The sequence below is a fragment of the Pseudophryne corroboree genome, chromosome 6 (assembly GCF_028390025.1).
Source record: "Pseudophryne corroboree isolate aPseCor3 chromosome 6, aPseCor3.hap2, whole genome shotgun sequence".
In the NCBI taxonomy this organism is placed as follows: domain Eukaryota; kingdom Metazoa; phylum Chordata; class Amphibia; order Anura; family Myobatrachidae; genus Pseudophryne; species Pseudophryne corroboree.
In genome coordinates this window covers 331,950,010-331,969,859 of record NC_086449.1, presented here as the reverse complement: position 1 = coordinate 331,969,859, position 19,850 = coordinate 331,950,010, and the positions used below count along the sequence as shown (strand labels likewise).

General features: G+C 46.2%; 1 long non-coding RNA gene across 1 annotated transcript in view; it reads right to left on the bottom strand.

Moving 5' to 3' along the window:
• Positions 1 to 3,886: 3,886 nt before the first annotated feature.
• LOC134932197 (uncharacterized) overlaps positions 3,887 to 19,850 on the bottom strand; it is a 101,868-nt gene continuing 85,904 nt past the window's right edge. Inside the window, exon 4 of the long non-coding RNA XR_010179260.1 lies at positions 3,887 to 4,042. This is a non-coding gene — a long non-coding RNA (uncharacterized LOC134932197). The remainder of the gene's footprint in view (positions 4,043 to 19,850) is intronic.

Genomic DNA, 19,850 nt, shown 5'->3' with positions numbered 1-19,850 from the left:
ATCCTGGTTGCAGAAATATGGGGGGGAAAATGACAGGGGTTCCCCCATATTTAAGCAACCAGCATCGGGCTCTGCGCCTGGTCCTGGTCCCAAAAATACGGGGGACAAAAAGAGTAGGGGTCCCCCGTATTTTTAAAACCAGCACCGGGCTCCACTAGCTGGACAGATAATGCCACAGCCGGGGGTCACTTTTATATAGTGCCCTGCGGCCGTGTCATCAAAAATCCAACTAGTCACTCCTGGCCGGGGTACCCTGGGGGAGTGGGGACCCCTTCAATCAAGGGGTCCCCCCCCCAGCCACCCAAGGGCCAGGGGTGAAGCCCGAGGCTGTCCCCCCCCATCCAATGGGCTGCGGATGGGGAGGCTGATAGCCTTTGTTGTAAAAGAAAAGATATTGTTTTTAGTAGCAGTACTACAAGGCCCAGCAAGCCTCCCCCGCATGCTGGTACTTGGAGAACCACAAGTACCAGCATGCGACGGAAAAACGGGCCCGCTGGTACCTGTAGTACTACTACTAAAAAAATACCCAAAAAAAGACAAGACACACACACCGTGAAAGTATAATTTTCTTACATACATACACACATACATACATACTTACCTTAAGTTCCCACGCAGGTCGGTCCTCTTCTCCAGTAGAATCCAAGGGGTACCTGTTGAAGAAATTATACTCACGAGATCCAGGGGTCCAGGCTCCTCGGGAAATCCAGGGGTAATCCACGTACTTGAAAAAAAAAAAAAACGGTGTCCCGACCACGAACTGAAAGGGGACCCATGTTTGCACATGGGTCACCTTTCCACGAATGCCAGAAACCCACTTTGACTTCTGTCTAAGTGGGTTTCTTCAGCCAATCAGGGAGCGCCACGTTGTAGCACTCTCCTGATCAGCTGTGTGCTCCTGTCCTCACTGACAGGCAGCACACGGCAGTGTTACAATGTAGCGCCTATGCGCTACATTGTAACCAATGATGGGAACTTTCTGCCCTGCGGTTGACCTAAAGTGACGTCACCGCTGAGCAAGAAAGTTCCCAGCATTGGTTACAATGGAGCGCATAGGCGCTACATTGTAACACTGCCGTGTGCTGCCTGTCAGTGAGGACAGGAGCACACAGCTGATCAGGAGAGTGCTACAACGTGGCGCTCCCTGATTGGCTGAAGAAACCCACTTAGACAGAAGTCAAAGTGGGTTTCTGACATTCGTGGAAAGGTGACCCATGTGCAAACATGGGTCCCCTTTCAGTTCGTGGTCGGGACACCGTTTTGTTATTTTTTTCAAGTACGTGGATTACCCCTGGATTTCCCGAGGAGCCTGGACCCCTGGATCTCGTGAGTATAATTTCTTCAACAGGTACCCCTTGGATTCTACTGGAGAAGAGGACCGACCTGCGTGGGAACTTAAGGTAAGTATGTATGTATGTGTGTATGTATGTATGTAATAAAATTATACTTTCACGGTGTGTGTGTCTTGTCTTTTTTTGGGTATTTTTTTAGTAGTAGTACTACAGGTACCAGCGGGCCTGTTTTTCCGTCGCATGCTGGTACTTGTGGTTCTCCAAGTACCAGCATCCGGGGGAGGCTTGCTGGGCCTTGTAGTACTGCTACTAAAAACAATATCTTTTCTTTTACAACAAAGGCTATCAGCCTCCCCATCCGCAGCCCATTGGATGGGGGGGGACAGCCTCGGGCTTCACCCCTGGCCCTTGGGTGGCTGGGGGGGGGGGGACCCCTTGATTGAAGGGGTCCCCACTCCCCCAGGGTACCCCGGCCAGGAGTGACTAGTTGGATTTTTGATGCCACGGCCGCAGGGCACTATATAAAAGTGACCCCCGGCTGTGGCATTATCTGTCCAGCTAGTGGAGCCCGGTGCTGGTTTTAAAAATACGGGGGACCCCTACTCTTTTTGTCCCCCGTATTTTTGGGACCAGGACCAGGCGCAGAGCCCGATGCTGGTTGCTTAAATATGGGGGAACCCCTGTCATTTTTTTTCCCATATTTCGGCAACCAGGATCGGCTCAAAGAGCCCGAGGCTGGTTATGCTTAGGAGGGGGGACCCCACGCAATTTTTTTTTTAAATTTTACAGTGTTTAATTAAAAAAAAAAAAAAAATAGAACCCCAGCACGGATCACACAGATCCGGCCGAGATTAATTGTAAAAAAGTCGGCAGTGTTTTGCTAATCACTGCCGTAAAAAACACAAAAAAAACACGAATGACATCGACATCGGAAGAAAAGAAAAACCCGAATACGACAGCTTAGTAAATCCATCGTAACAAATTCAAAAAGTTGCAGTTTTACACTTTCGATGTCATTCGTGATTGAACTTTGACCTGAATCGGGAAAATACGAATCTTAGTAAATTTACCCCAGAGTTGTATATACAGAAAAGTACGTAACGTTATGTTTAACAGTAAAGCTACGGTACGTGGCATGATACCAAAGAGACCCTGAAACTATAAATGAATGCGGTACACATAGAAAGACCATTTATGACATCAAACTGCCATGTTTTCATTTTTAAAATCGAGATGTGTTAACCGGCAACATCTAAGTAAATGCAATCAATGGATGCAGACTATAATAAAACATTATTTTTTTTTACCATTTTATAGTTATACTTAAAAAATTTAAAACAGAATTAGATACTATGGACCTGATTCAGACAGTGGTGAATTTCCCATCAGGCACATGAAGCACGTGCCTAGGGGCAGCACCTGTTTGGGGACGGCACTTGCACGCTTGTGTTGGTACTGTCAGCCCATAAAGTACCAGTAACTGCAAAATATTTCCACTGTGCTGTACCATATGCCATCTTGGAGAGCATACAGCTAGGACATGCACATACTGCCCCAATAAGATGTCCAACTTAGTAAATATGTACACATAATTAAAATGTCATAGTTATGGGCTTTTATTAAATTGACTATCATCAAATGAGGGCTTATAACCAATCATTAAAAATAATAAAATTAGGCAGATGGGGGGCAGCTGTTGCGGTTTTGTGTAGGGGGCGCCGTCACCCCTAAATCCACCCCTGGATAAAGAGGTGGACCCATAGCCGATGTCACGCACATACAGCCAATGTAAGTCTGTGCATAAGTCTGAGATGCACTGAGCATGCATACCAACTGTTGCCGCTCAGAGACGCACACAGGGTCTATAGATTTCAGTGGACATACCTGGGAGGTAACGGGGGATGGCAAAGCTGATGCAGACGTGTTGCTGAAAGCAGCTGCATCCAAAACACACTGAACCGCTCCCACGGGAGGCTATACTCAAACGGAGAAACTGCACCTGTCATAGAAATGGTGCAAGTACTGATGGTGCATCTGAAGGTGCACGATAATGCCTATATATATATTTTTATATATATATATATATATATATATATATATATATATATACACATATATATATATATATATATATTATGACTAGTACTGCGCTCTTAAAAGGATTTCAATATTCCAAATTTAATATAGATGAATGGATATTATTTGTATTGTAATATAATCGGCAGCTCCCCAAAGATTGGTCCTCTGCTTGAAAAAGGGCCTATTGTGTAGATAGAAAGTGATGGTTTTCTTTTGGGGCGCCTATTCTTATAGCATTCTACAGGTTAATTCCTTTAACATTTTGCAATGCATATTCTTACAGTGAATCCTTGAGTACAACCAAAAACTTAAGAATAAAAATACATATGTACTGTTTAAATATATATATATATTACTCATAGACACAGTGTGTAAGTTAAAAAAAAGGGAATTAACCTGTAGAATGCTACAAGAATAGGGGCCCCGAAAGAAAACCATCACTATATATATATATATATATATACATTTATAACAGCGCCTGAATGCGCAGGGAAAAAAGCCAATGCAGTTCAGGATTGTATAAAAGGATTGTATAAAAGATTTTATTGATAGACATATATTAAAACAGTTATTTGCAACAATTTTATACTCTTAGACAACACAGTGTCAATTGCCACGTTGTTTCTGTATAGTATCCATTAAGCCTCTGATCTTTATCCTGGAAATAGTATCTGCCAAAATAAAGCAGTATTTAGTTATTTGATTGCCTTTCTAAATTAGTTATGGCATATATCCAAAATTAATTAGTAATTCCACATGCCTGTTTTTTGATCTTATGCACATTTTAAATATTTGACCTGTGCTGTAACCAACTGGGGGCAGACTTCCAAAGCCTTATGCACAGTTTGGATAATTATATGGTAAACCCACTGGGAGCAAACATCCAAAGTCAGTCATTTTACCTGGATCACCAGGCTGCAAATGATCACTTGTGGAGTACCGATGACGGTTGTGCTGAAGAACTCTCCCGAGCGTCCTCAGGTATAGTGCCACTAAATACTCTGGAGATGTACCAGCAGGTGCAGCTACCAGAATGTATCCTCTGTTGTGCACGATGATGCATCTAAAGACGCTCCGAGGCTGAAATGCACTGTCTCCTGGAGCTGCAAGTGGGCTTCTCAGTTTGTAGAAAATCGACTAGCATTAGCATAATATGCAGACTCTACTGTGGCAAACAGTGAAGGTGCATCTGTGTCTGATTCAGAATTTGCCCCTATATATTGATTATTACAAAATGTAAGGCAGAACTTTTTTTATACAACTAAAAAGCTATGTTTTGAATGCAACTACTGCATGAAAACCGCCACACTGGAAACCGCCATAAACATTTGCACAGGAGAGCAAAAAGGGCAACTGCTGTATGCAAGGTCCGGTATCACCCCCACAACTTACACATTGTATGACTATGGAAACCATCATTCATGAGAGCACTTCACAAATGCTGTAGTGCCTGTGGTAAGCTTAACCACTTTGCAAAAGTCTTAAGACCAAAATTATGATAAATAATTGTATGCGACACGGGGTCTGATTCATGTTTGCAAAAAATCAAGCAACTGGGCAAAACCATGCTGTACTGCAGGTGGGGCAGATGTAACGTGTAGAGAGATTTAGATTTGGGAGGGGTGTGTTCAAACTGACATCTAAATTGTAGCGCAACTTTTGTGGGCTACATGCAAAAGCAGACAGTATTTACCATTCACATAAAATATATAAATGTGATTGCTTCCCTTGCATGGCAACATGGTTTGTTTCAGACACAAAGTTACTTGCTAATTTGCTTTACTTACAAACATTAATCAGGCCAATAGTTCACAAACCAGACACACAAGGTTAATGATGTTAAGACCGAGCAAAGCACTGACACAGTCAGTGGATTTCATTGTGAGAGTGCTGATCTGGGGTCTGAGAATGGTGAAATATACACCACACTCACAGACAACAGGGCCTGATGCAGAGGTGGATGATATTTGCTCCTCTGCTTCATTTTTGGACTGAGCAGTGATGCAAAAATATGCTAATGTCACAGGAGGCGCCTGAAGAAAGAAAAAAAAGCTCCTGCCAGCATCACAGATCCGAAGATGCTGCAGTCATCAGCCATCTGAGTAAGTCTAGCTCATTTACTCAGAATGACTGCTGGAAATCATCTGCCAGGGCCAAGAAATCTTCTTTGCCTTTCCTGATGAACTCACACTGTCTCTTGCATAGTCAGCTATTCATCATTCCTCATACACTCAAAGACTTCTATTCCCAATAGGTCCATCAAGGACACCCTAACTGTGAGATGACAAAAAGCAGGGCTAAGGATGCTCTGTAGCCCTCCATGTCTAGTGACATTGAATGTGTGGTCTCTGCTTCTGCAATCTGCACCCTGCAATGTCCTTTGAGCTCTGCATACCAAAGAGCCCTAACTTTGCATCAGATTCATGACCTTCCTTGGTCCACCATTGCAGCTGATATTTTTTATTGGAAAGGGAAGTAGCACCTGTTCCTGGCTGATTTGTACTCTGGGTGTGTCCCAATCCTGACTTAATTTCTCATGGTCTGTGACTTACCTCTGCCATCTCTCCTGCAATTCAGTTTATACTCTATGCAGGGTTTTAGCCAGCACATCAGATTCAAGTACATCCTAATCTGCTTGCTTTTAGCATATATGCAGCATGTGTTACGCACTCCAGATTAAGTCACCTGAGTAAAAATTCCTCAGTGTGAGTAATCAGGATCCTGAGTTCAGCATCCAGTTTCTCTGTTCATTTTGTCCACATGAAGTTCTCAGCAGCTGCTGCTGTCTCTGTTCGCATGAAATTCCCAGCAGTTGCCGCTGCCTGCTGTCTCAGTATTTATCCTCAATAATGTCTGCTTCCTGGAGTTTGGGCCTAGTCCAGAGTTCCCTCCAAAACCGGACCTGGGTGCTGCCATCTTTGATTCTATTAGCTGATCCTCCATTGCCATATCCAGGAGCTCCTTCCACCAGCTGAAATAGCCAGTACAACAGTTTATTTTCAGAAAGGAACAGCTCTGTGCTGAGCTCCTATGTTCCAGTGACTTTGCTCTTATCAGGTTCCAGTCCAGTGTATACTAAGTACTCTGCATTATATTTCAAGGACTCTTCAGTGTCAAGATTCCCAATCCAGCCCGGTCAGCACTCCAGTCCATTTCAGTCACCATTTCTATAAGAACTATTGCTTCTCTTCAGGACTCCCAGTGTCATCATTCCACATTCAGCCCGGTCAGAACTTAAGTCCATTCCGGTTCCAGTCCGGCCAGCATTCAGGCTACATTCCAGTCACTATTCCAGCTCCAGTCTGGCCAACATTCCGGCTCCATTCGGTCACTACTCCAGTTCCAATCTGGCCAGCATTCCGGTTACTATTCTGGTTCAGTCCGGCCAGCATTCTGGTTCCATTCCAGTCACCATTCTGGTTCCATTCTGATCACTGTTCCAGTTGCTAATCTGGTATCACCTCTCCTTCATACAGAATCTGCAGTGATCTACAGACTCCATTCATTTAATAAAGTATTGCTTATGTGATATCTGCCTTCTGGCTTATTACTGCTAGAACACCAACAATTCTTCTAAGTACATGTTCCAAGTTTCATGCACAACACCTGGTTAAAACCTCCTTGCTTCATTCACACTCCCTCTGTGATAGATCCACCCACAAACACCTGCCGAAGCCAAACCCAACCATCAGGTGTGAAAGTGTGGCTCGAAATGAACTACTTGCCTAACCTAACTAGCTCAGCAGTCATCAACAAGTTGAAGAGGCACCTTTCCCACAACAACTTCTCATGAATAATAGCCAGGGTCGGACTGTCCCACAGGGGTACAGGGGAAACCCCCAATAGGGGACTATGACTATGGTGTATTTTCTACAGTGCATTGCTGTTATTAATCTGGTACATTATCATGCATTCACTGTCACGATCCGGGTATCTGGACGCCATTTCTTACCCATCAGATGCCTCCTAAGGCTGGCTCAGCGCTCCAGGACCGGATCCCATCTGTTATCCTGATGTGTACATTCCTGTATCCTCTCCTGTCACTCTGGGACGCTGTCACAGTAAACGCCATATTACACCTGGCATGGCGTCTCCCGCGGCCTCCGCCGCCGTCCCTGAACTTCTGCATGCAGAGTGTCTGAGTGGCGATTACGTCAGCCGCGGCCTCCGCTGTGTCCGCGTGGTTGGATGTGCATCTGTCAGCCTGGCGCCTCCTGTCTCCGGTGGCCGGCGCCGCCATTACTGTTTTCATTACCACATGGATTACAAACCAAACTTCCCTCCAAGTGTCTGCATGGGCGCAGCCATCTTGGATTCTGTCAGCTGATCATTTCCACCAATCTGTTCTCAGTATTGATAATCTGCATAATTGCCTAGCCAATCCCTTCCTTGCTGCAGGTATAAATACACTGTGCCTGAGCAAGGAAGGCGTCAGTGCTTTGGTTGTCAAACCTAGTTCCTGTTTGTCTCTCTCCTGTGATTGTCTTCCAGGTTCCAGCTCCTGTCTCAAGACTTCCACCATAGAGACCCGCACCAGCATTCCACCTGCGGTGTAGCCTGACTCTCCAATCCGTTGTGGATTCATCTGTTTCCAGCTACAACATTACCTGCTTCCAGCTCAGCTTCCAGCAGAGTACAGCTTCCCTTAAAGGGCCGGTGTCCTTTCTACACTTTACCACTCTCCACCGGTATTATTATTTCTCCGCTCTCAAGTTCTACATTTCAGTTTATATTTCATCGCTCCCAAGTTCATTTATTATTTAACTGGTTCCAGCCAGTATCCACAGCAGCTGTTTTATCTTCAGCAACCCAGCTTTTCCTGGAACACCAGCTGGCACAATCCTGGGTTATCTCCATTGCTACAGTCGGGCCTGGTAAGGACTTTCCATCTAGAAGATCATAAGAACTATCTCACACTACCAGTGCCCTGTGGCTCCTGCCATCCTGTAGTACCCAGGAACTGTATTTATTCTTTGCTGACTTTTACGTTTTCTTTTACTGCTGCTGTGTTGCGGAGTTGTCATAATAAACATCATTGACTTTTATCCAAGTTGTCGTGGTCATGCCTTCGGGCAGTTATTATTCATGTTACTTACATGTCCAGGGGTCTGATACAACCTCCCAGGTTCCGGTACATCTCAGCCCCTACAACTGAGGCTGCCTCCCGTCAGCTCAGGCCCTCAGTTGTGACAGTAAGCACTGACCTAATGAATCCAGCCGGAGACCAGGATCAAGCGGCCAGGCCGATGCAAGAACTGGCAGCCCGACTAGAACATCAGGAGGCTGCACAGGGCCACATCATCCGCTGTCTCCAGGATCTCTCTACTCGGCTGGATGGGATTCAGACAACTCTCCGTGGATCAGGCGCGTCTGGTGCGTCAACCACAGTGACTCCAGCTATAACCCCACCCACCTTACCCATTTCTGCTCCACGTCTTCATCTTCCAACGCCAGCAAAATTTGACGGATCTCCAAGATTCTGCAGGGGATTTCTCAACCAGTGTGAGATTCAGTTTGAGCTACAACCTGGCAATTTTCCCAGTGACCGTACAAAAATTGCCTACATTATTTCTCTTCTCAGTGGCTCAGCCCTTGATTGGGCATCACCGTTATGGGAGAGGTCCGACACCCTGCTATCTTCCTACACTGCCTTCGTGTCAACATTCAGGCGCATCTTCGACGAGCCAGGCCGGGTAACCTCAGCTTCATCCGAGATTCTCCGTTTACGCCAGGGGTCACGTACTGTAGGACAATATCTGATACAGTTCCAGATCCTGGCATCCGAACTGGCATGGAACGACGAGGCCCTGTATGCTGCATTCTGGCATGGCTTATCTGAGCGTATTAAAGATGAGTTAGCTACCAGAGACTTACCTTCTAAGTTAGATGAGCTAATCTCACTCTGCACGAAAGTTGATTTACGTTTCAGAGAGAGAGCAACTGAGCGTGGAAGATCATCTGCTCCAAAATCTTCTGCTCCTCCTCCTCGTCAACTGTCACCATCTAAAGATGAGCCCATGCAACTTGGCCGTTCCCGTTTAACTCCTGCTGAGCGCCGAAGACGTCTCTCCGAGTCTCTCTGTCTCTATTGTGCAGCTCCGTCTCACACCATTAATGCCTGTCCCAAACGTCCGGGAAACTCCAAATCCTAGCTCGCCAAGGAGAGGGCCGGCTAGGAGTAATGATCTCCTCTCCATCTCCTCAAGATTGTAATCTCCCAGTCTCGCTTCAAGTTGCACAACGTTATCGGAACGTCATTGCCCTCCTTGATTCCGGAGCAGCTGGGAACTTTATTACCGAAGCCTATGTTAAACGGTGGTCCCTACCCACCGAGAGACTTCCTTCGTCCATTTCTTTAACTGCCGTGGATGGCAGCAAAATTTTTGATGCAGTTATTTCTTTTAGGACTCTACCAGTTCGTCTGAGAGTGGGAGTTCTTCATTCCGAACTTATTTCTTTTTTAGTGATTCCAAGAGCCACACATCCTGTGGTCCTGGGCCTTCCATGGCTCCGTCTTCACAATCCTACAATTGATTGGACGACTACGCAAATCCTGGCATGGGGTTCCTCCTGTGCTGAGACATGTTTGTTTAAAGTATTGCCTGTCTGTTCTTCCTCCCCCAGGTCGTCTGATGTTCCACCTCCTCCATATCAAGATTTCACGGATGTGTTCAGTAAAGCTTCTGCTGATATCCTTCCTCCTCATAGAGAATGGGACTGTCCGATTGATCTCGTTCCAGGGAAGGTTCCACCTCGAGGCCGAACTTATCCGTTGTCTCTGCCTGAGACGCATTCTATGGAGGAATATATTAAAGAGAACCTAGCAAAGGGGTTCATTCGATCTTCTTCTTCTCCAGCCGGCGCAGGCTTCTTTTTTGTAAAAAAGAAAGATGGTGGTCTGCGGCCGTGCATCGACTACAGAGGTTTGAACGACATTACCATCAAGAACCGTTATCCTTTACCCCTGATTACTGAGCTCTTTGACAGAGTTAGCGGAGCTACCATCTTTACAAAGCTGGACTTGCGAGGTGCATACAATCTCATTGTATGCACGAGTGGACGAGTGGAAGACCGCCTTTAACACCCGTGACGGACATTATGAGTACCTCGTCATGCCCTTCGGATTGAGCAATGCTCCAGCTGTCTTCCAGCATTTTGTCAATGAGATCTTCAGAGACATTCTATACCGTCATGTCGTGGTCTATCTAGACGATATCCTAATTTTTGCCAACGATTTAGAGGAACATCGTTTTTGGGTTAAAGAGGTTCTGTCCCGTCTCCGTGTCAATCATCTCTATTGCAAATTAGAAAAATGCGTCTTTGAAGTCAAGTCCATTCCGTTTCTAGGGTACATTGTGTCCGGTTCCGGACTAGAGATGGATCCTGAGAAACTACAAGCAATCCAAAATTGTCCGGTACCCTTAACCCTCAAAGGGGTCCAGAGGTTCTTAGGGTTCGCCAACTATTACCGAAAGTTTATACGAGACTTTTCCACCATTGTGGCGCCTATTACTGCTTTCACTAAGAAGGGTGCTAACCCGTCCAAGTGGTCTGAAGAAGCCATGCAAGCATTTCATCTTTTAAAACAAAGGTTCATCTCTGCGCCTGTTCTGAAACAGCCTGACATCGACTCTCCTTTCATCTTAGAGGTGGATGCCTCCTCCGTTGGAGTAGGAGCGGTGTTATCTCAGAGGGCTAAAGATGGCCATTTACACCCTTGCAGTTTCTTCTCCCGGAAGTTCTCCCCAGCTGAGCGCAACTATGCCATTGGCGACCAGGAGTTGCTAGCCATCAAGCTCGCTCTAGAAGAGTGGAGGTATCTGTTGGAGGGAGCTTCTCATTCAATCACCATACTTACAGACCACAAGAACCTTTTATACCTGAAGGGCGCACAATGTCTCAACCCTCGTCAGGCCAGATGGGCACTTTTCTTTTCCAGGTTCGACTTTAAACTCCAGTTCTGTCCGGGCTCTCAGAATCGCAAGGCCGATGCCCTTTCCCGCTCATGGGAGCAAGAAAATGAGTCAGAGTCTTCAGATAAGCATCCTATTATAAATCCGTTGGCATTCTCCACGGTAGGGATGGACTCTACGCCCCCATCAGGGAAAAGTTTTGTGAAGCCGATGCTAAGGAAGAAGCTCATGCATTGGGCCCATGCTTCCCGTTTTGCCGGACATACAGGTATCCAAAAAACCCTGGAGTTTATCTCTAGGTCCTATTGGTGGCCAACTCTGAAAAAGGACGTCTTGGAGTTTATTGCATCTTGCCCATAGTGTGCCCAACATAAAGTATCCCGCCAGTCGCCTGCGGGGCAACTGGTTCCACTATCCGTTCCCCGTCGACCATGGACCCACTTGTCGATGGATTTCATTACAGACTTACCCATGTGCAACAAGTTCAATACCATCTGGGTGGTAGTTGACCGGTTCACCAAGATGGCACACTTCATTCCTCTCACCGGTCTTCCGTCAGCTTCCAAGTTGGCTCAAGTATTCATACAAGAGATCTTCCGACTCCACGGTCTTCCTGAAGAAATTATCTCAGATCGAGGAGTTCAATTCACAGCCAAATTCTGGCGAAGTTTATGTCAAGTCCTCCAAGTCAAGCTAAAGTTTTCCACGGCTTACCATCCTTAGACCAATGGTCAAACCGAGAGGGTGAATCAGGACTTGGAGGCCTTCCTCCGCATCTATGTGTCCTCCTCTCAAGATGACTGGGTTCAATTACTTCCCTGGGCCGAGTTCTGTCATAACAACCAGTATCATTCTTCATCTGCTTCAACACCATTCTTCACTAACTTTGGATTCCACCCTAAAGTCCCTGAGTTCCAACCGCTTCCAGCAACTTCTGTCCCCGCAGTGGATATCACCTTGCATCAGTTTGCCAATATCTGGAAGAGCGTACGATCAGCTCTGCTCAAGGCATCGTTCAGGTACAAGAAGTTTGCGGATAAGAAGCGTCGAGCAGTTCCTGCTCTCAAGGTGGGTGATCGGGTATGGTTATCCACGAAGAATTTGAGGTTAAGAGTTCCCAGTATGAAGTTTGCACCTCGCTATATCGGTCCTTTCAAGATTGAACAAGTCATCAATCCTGTTGCTTACAGACTCCAGTTGCCTCCCTTCTTAAAAATACCCAGGACATTCCATGTTTCCCTGTTGAAACCGCTGATCTTGAATCGGTTTCATTCCTCACTTCCTCCAACTCCGAAAGTCCAAACTCAACGAGGCGTTGAGTATGAAGTGGCCAAGATCCTGGACTCACGTCACCGTTACGGTCAACTACAATATCTTATTGACTGGAAAGGTTATGGTCCTGAGGAACGTTCATGGACCAATGCTTCTGATGTCCATGCTCCTGCCTTGGTCCGGAGATTCCATTCCAAGTTTCCTCAAAAGCCAAAGAAGTGTCCTGGGGCCACTCCTAAAGGGGGGGGTGCTGTCACGATCCGGGTATCTGGACGCCATTTCTTACCCATCAGATGCCTCCTAAGGCTGGCTCAGCGCTCCAGGACCGGATCCCATCTGTTATCCTGATGTGTACATTCCTGTATCCTCTCCTGTCACTCTGGGACGCTGTCACAGTAAACGCCATATTACACCTGGCATGGCGTCTCCCGCGGCCTCCGCCGCCGTCCCTGAACTTCTGCATGCAGAGTGTCTGAGTGGCGATTACGTCAGCCGCGGCCTCCGCTGTGTCCGCGTGGTTGGATGTGCATCTGTCAGCCTGGCGCCTCCTGTCTCCGGTGGCCGGCGCCGCCATTACTGTTTTCATTACCACATGGATTACAAACCAAACTTCCCTCCAAGTGTCTGCATGGGCGCAGCCATCTTGGATTCTGTCAGCTGATCATTTCCACCAATCTGTTCTCAGTATTGATAATCTGCATAATTGCCTAGCCAATCCCTTCCTTGCTGCAGGTATAAATACACTGTGCCTGAGCAAGGAAGGCGTCAGTGCTTTGGTTGTCAAACCTAGTTCCTGTTTGTCTCTCTCCTGTGATTGTCTTCCAGGTTCCAGCTCCTGTCTCAAGACTTCCACCATAGAGACCCGCACCAGCATTCCACCTGCGGTGTAGCCTGACTCTCCAATCCGTTGTGGATTCATCTGTTTCCAGCTACAACATTACCTGCTTCCAGCTCAGCTTCCAGCAGAGTACAGCTTCCCTTAAAGGGCCGGTGTCCTTTCTACACTTTACCACTCTCCACCGGTATTATTATTTCTCCGCTCTCAAGTTCTACATTTCAGTTTATATTTCATCGCTCCCAAGTTCATTTATTATTTAACTGGTTCCAGCCAGTATCCACAGCAGCTGTTTTATCTTCAGCAACCCAGCTTTTCCTGGAACACCAGCTGGCACAATCCTGGGTTATCTCCATTGCTACAGTCGGGCCTGGTAAGGACTTTCCATCTAGAAGATCATAAGAACTATCTCACACTACCAGTGCCCTGTGGCTCCTGCCATCCTGTAGTACCCAGGAACTGTATTTATTCTTTGCTGACTTTTACGTTTTCTTTTACTGCTGCTGTGTTGCGGAGTTGTCATAATAAACATCATTGACTTTTATCCAAGTTGTCGTGGTCACGCCTTCGGGCAGTTATTATTCATGTTACTTACATGTCCAGGGGTCTGATACAACCTCCCAGGTTCCGGTACATCTCAGCCCCTACAACTGAGGCTGCCTCCCGTCAGCTCAGGCCCTCAGTTGTGACATTCACTAGCAGTGTTTACTATATATATTTATCAAGGCACCCAGACTATGCACTCGCTAATGCATAGCCAAGCCTCTAAGCATGGGCCCCTACCCCTGCATCCCCCCGATGGGCCCTTCATGCCCCAGTCCGACACTGATAATAGCATCCAGCCCCTGAGCAATGAGCTTTAGGGTGCATTCACCAGATCCATGGTTCGAAACCTGTAATGACAAGACCTCTCGACGTTTTTGCATTCCAGTTTTGTGCCTGTTTATTGTGTTTATCTCACTGTTCGCTCTTGTCACACTGTCTTACACCCACATGTATTTTATATACACTGCTCAAAAAAAATAAAGGGAACACTAAAATTAAACATCCTAGATCTGAATGAATGAAATTCTTATTAAATACTTTGTTCTTTAAATAGTTGAATGTGCTGACAACAAAATCACACAAAAATTATCAATGGAAATCAAATTTATTAACCCATGGAGGTCTGGATTTGGAGTCACACTCAAAATTAAAGTGGAAAAACACACTACAGGCTGATCCAACTTTGATGTAATGTCCTTAAAACAAGTCAAAATGAGGCTCAGTAGTGTGTGTGGCCTCCACCTGCCCGAATGACCTCCCTACAATGCCTGGGCATGCTCCTGATGAGGTGGCAGATGGTCTCCTGAGGGATCTCCTCCCAGACCTGGACTAAAGCATCCACCAACTCCTGGACAGTCTGTGGTGCAACGTGGCGTTGGTGGATGGAGCGAGACATGATGTCCCAGATGTGCTCAATTGGATTCAGGTCTGGGGAATGGGCTGGCCAGTCCATAGCATCAATGCCTTCATCTTGCAGGAACTGCTGACACACTCCAGCCACATGAGGTCTAGCATTGTCTTGCATTAGGAGGAACCCAGGGCCAACCGCACCAGCATATGGTCTCACAAGGGGTCTGAGGATCTCATCTCGGTACCTAATGGCAGTCAGGCTACCTCTGACGAGCACATGGAGGACTGTGCGGCCCCCCAAAGAAATGCCACCCCACACCATTACTGACCCACTGCCAAACCGGTCATGCTGGAGGATGTTGCAGGCAGCAGAACGTTCTCCTTGGCGTCTCCAGACTTTGTCACATGTGCTCAGTGAGAACCTACTTTCATCTGTGAAGAGCACAGAGCGCCAGTGGCGAATTTGCCAATCTTGGTGTTCTCTGGCAAATGCCACACGTCCTGCACGGTGTTGGGCTGTAAGCACAACCCCCACCTGTGGTCGTCGGGCCCTCATACCACCCTCATGGAGTCTGTTTCTGATCGTTTGAGTAGACACATGCACATTTGTGGCTTGTTGGAGGTCATTTTGCAGGGCTCTGGCAGTGCTCCTCCTGTTCCTCCTTGCACAAAGGCGGAGGTAGCGGTCCTGCTGCTGGGTTGTTGCCCTCCTATGGCCTCCTCCACATCTCGTGATGTACTGGCCTGTCTCCTGGTAGCGCCTCCATGCTCTGGACACTACGCTGACAGACACAGCAAACCTTCTTGCCATAGCTCGCATTGATGTGCCATCCTGGATGAGCTGCACTACCTGAGCCACTTGTGTGGGTTGTAGACTCCGTCTCATGCTACCACTAGAGTGAAAGCACCGCCAGCTTTCAAAAGTGACCAAAACATCAGCCAGAAAGCATAGGAGCTGAGAAGTGGTCTGTGGTCACCACCTGCAGAACAACTCCTTTATTGGGAGTGTCTTGCTAATTGCCTATAATTTCCACCTGTTGTCTATTCCATATGCACAACAGCATGTGAAATTGATTGTCAATCAGTGTTGCTTCCTAAGTGGACAGTTTGATTTCACAGAAGTGTGATTGACTTGGAGTTACATTGTGTTGTTTAAGTGTCCCCTTTATTTTTTTGAGCAGTGTATATTTCTTGGTGGAAAAAGGAATGTAGAAGTGCGATAGAGTGGTGAGTGGAGGTTGCATCATGCTAACCACTGCAGGTTCAGGAAGTGTGTTGGTAGCCATCTTTTGTTTCAGTTTATGTTCAGCTATGCTGTGCAAAAGACATGTTCTTCAAAACTCCAGTGTCCTACCTTATATTCTGTAAAGAGAGTAATCTACAACTATCTTTTTATATCCAGACATACATGGCCATATATAGGTGTGTGAGCTGTGCCCTGGGGGTGGCATCATCGCTGTCGCACATAGCTGCATGCATTATTGCAGATCCTACAGTCTGGGAAGCTGCCTAAGTGTCCTTAAGACGCAGTGTTTACTTCCCAGAGCCAGCGACCCCACCCCCTAGTCTGGCATCATGGGTTAAAGGGATGAGACCAACTCAGGATGCACTGCCATCCTAGTAAGACACTGCAGGTAATCACAATTGCTATCTATAAATAAGTCCATTTAAAAAATGATTTCATACAGAAAAATATATATAATTTCTATCAAATTCACCTGAAATGTATGGAGTCCCAGTAGCAGTGGAGCTATCACGTTTTACCAGCACTGACAGTGGTGAATTTCCCACTAGGCACGTGAGGCATGTGCCTAGGGGTGACAATTGCTAGTGAAGGGAGGGCAGCACAGAATGCTCACTTGCATAGGAGCCCTGCTAGGCTGATGGCCAAATGAAGGCAGATGATTCTATTTTTTACTTTTGTCACTGCAACTTTTTATTTTGTAGCTGGTGAGGGAGGAGGTGGCAATGGTCAGTATATTGTGATGGTAGGGGGAGAATGAGGTTGGTGCTGCCTGGTGGAGACCAACAAGAAGCATGTACTTAAGATGATTGAATAAGGGTATAAGGATACACTGCAATACCAGCTACAGACGATAGGTGGCAGTGCAACTGTACATTATTTTTCACTTGCAATTTGCAAAAGTTCTAGTCAATTAGTACTAAAATACTTCCTCTGTACATGGCCTTTATAAGACCCTCACAGCTACCAGTCATTGCTCAAGCACAGTTGGAATTAAAAAAAATTGCGGGTGATTCAAGGGTTTTGTTTTATATGCTTACTTATTTATAGGCTACAGTTTTGTCCCTCACGTTTCCACATTATCTGGCCCATCAACTTCAGCTTTGGTCCTCACTATTCTATCATCTCCAACCAATGACCTTTAGCATTAACTTCCACAACCAGTCAGTTTGGGAGTAAGCAGCTTGACCAGCAGACAAGCCTCTGACATCTACCTCAGTCAAGTGGTCTGCCCTTAGGAGAAACCAGCAATGTAAAACACTTTGCTTATGCCTCAGTATAGACTATGCTGAGGTACAGTAGAGCTGCAATGTGATGCTTTACAACACCACTCACTGATACAGATGGAATGTTCTAACCAATTCCTTGAGTCAATTCCTTGTTATTTGTCAGGGGTTTGTCCAGGACAACTGGTCTCAATTACTTGAATGGGAACTATTTTCAGTAATCCAAGAAGTGTGGGTCTCCAAACCCAATCTTATCTTCAAGAAGCCCTCATTCAAAGTGAGGCCTATGGGGGTCATTCCGAGTTGTTCGCTCGCAAGCTGCTTTTAGCAGCTTTGCACACGCTAAGCCGCCGCCTACTGGGAGTGAATCTTAGCTTCTTAAAATTGCGAACAAAAGATTCGCAATATTGCGATAAGACATCTCTGTGCAGTTTCTGAGTAACTCGAGACTTACTCTGCCAGTGCGATCAGTTCAGTGCTTGTCGTTCCTGGTTTGACGTCACAAACACACCCAGCGTTCGCCCAGACACTCCTCCGTTTCTCCAGCCACTCCCGCGTTTTTCCCAGAAACGGTAGCGTTTTTTCACACACTCCCATAAAACGGCCAGTTTCCGCCCAGAAACACCCACTTCCTGTCAATCACATTACGATCACCAGAACGAAGAAAAAACCGTGAGTAAAATTCCTAACTGCATAGCAAATTTACTTGGCACAGTCGCAGTGCGGACATTGCGCATGCGCACTAAGCGGAAAATCGCTGCGATGCGAAGAAATTTACCGAGCGAACAACTCGGAATGACCCCCTAAGTACATTAGTCTGCAACCAATCAATGGGAAGCTAAATCTATGGCCCTCATTCCGAGTTGTTCGCTCGTTCTTTTTCATCGCATCGCAGTGAAAATCCGCTTAGTACGCATGCGCAAAGTTCGCACTGCGACTGCGCCAAGTAACTTTACTATGAAGAAAGTATTTTTACTCACGGCTTTTTCTTCGCTCCGGCGATCGTAATGTGATTGACAGGAAATGGGTGTTACTGGGCGGAAACACGGCGTTTCAGGGGCGTGTGGCTGAAAACGCTACCGTTTCCGGAAAAAACGCAGGAGTGGCCGGAGAAACGGTGGGAGTGCCTGGGTGAACGCTGGGTGTGTTTGTGACGTCAACCAGGAACGACAAGCACTGAACTGATCGCACAGGCAGAGTAAGTCTGGAGCTACTCAGAAACTGCTACGTAGTTAGTAATCGCAATATTGCGAATACATCGGTCGCAATTTTAAGAAGCTAAGATTCACTCCCAGTAGGCGGCGGCTTAGCGTGTGTAACTCTGCTAAATTTGCCTTGCGACCGATCAACTCGGAATGAGGGCCTATAAGTGTACAGGCTGTAGTTACGATTTTTCTTAAGAGATATATCCATTGTTTCACAATGGTGAAGGAGCTGTTTCCAAAATAAAAAAATATTCTTACTCCAATAATAGAGAAAGCAGCCAACAGGAAAAGATCATACCTGGTGCACTGCGAGGGCATCTGTCCTGTGAATTAATCTTGAATTAGGTCAGTTGATGTACATACACCTGCTCTATTCACCAAATTCTGCATCTAGAGTCACGTGGGACACTTTGAGGATTTACCACAATATTAGCTACAGGTGGCAGTGTACTATCAACACTGACAGCTGCAAATTATTTTTAACATTTGATAAAGGTCAAGTCAATTAGAACCATTAAGTCCCTTATACCTATCATTGTTTGGTTCAGTTCTATACTGGTGCTTCACAAGTCTTGTTTTGTTTGTCTGATTATTGACTTCAGCTTTGTCCCTCACGGTTCCACCTTCTCCAACCTACCAACTACAGCATTGACCCTCACAACCCATCCTTTCAAGTGGCTTGGTAGCTCTCATGTGTTTCTGATCATTAAGAAGCCTGTGGTTCTCTCTTGGGAGGAACTAGCATCTTGACAAGTGGAAAATTATGTAAGGGAAGAATTGACAACTCGATAAGGGACGAGCTGTAAATTGGAAAAGGGAGGACATGTGGCTCTCCAGCTTTATGCAAGTGCAAACATAGACATTTATTACTTTTCTCAGTGATTTTGCCACTGATATCAAACTAATGTGATACCATCTAGATCGCTCTGGTTTTAGGTAGCATGTTTTTTTCCATTACATTAATATTTTGAGTGATCTATTGTTCATTGCCAGGGACACATTTTTTTTTTTTCATTACAGATTCTTTATAACTACTTAAGTTCACATAAAGCACAATGGGCCTAATTATAAATAGACTCATCCGCTTACTTACTTCCTTATGCTAATGCCAGAGTCCATCTGCATATGCCAAAGGGGTGGTAGTCATGTGACCGCCGGTCGCCTGACCGACAGTCACATGACCTCCTCCGTGAGCCCGACGGCTCACTATCCCAATGCCAAAGACCCATGCACCTGCATGTGGAAGCCCACCATCAGTGGTATCTGGACTTGCACTTACGTGCTGAGTGTAAAAAGCATGTCTGTCCTCACGCTAAGATTGGGCACAGAACTCCCACGAGACTGAACAGTTCAGTTCAGTGTATTTGCATGGTCGCCACCCAGTTACAGA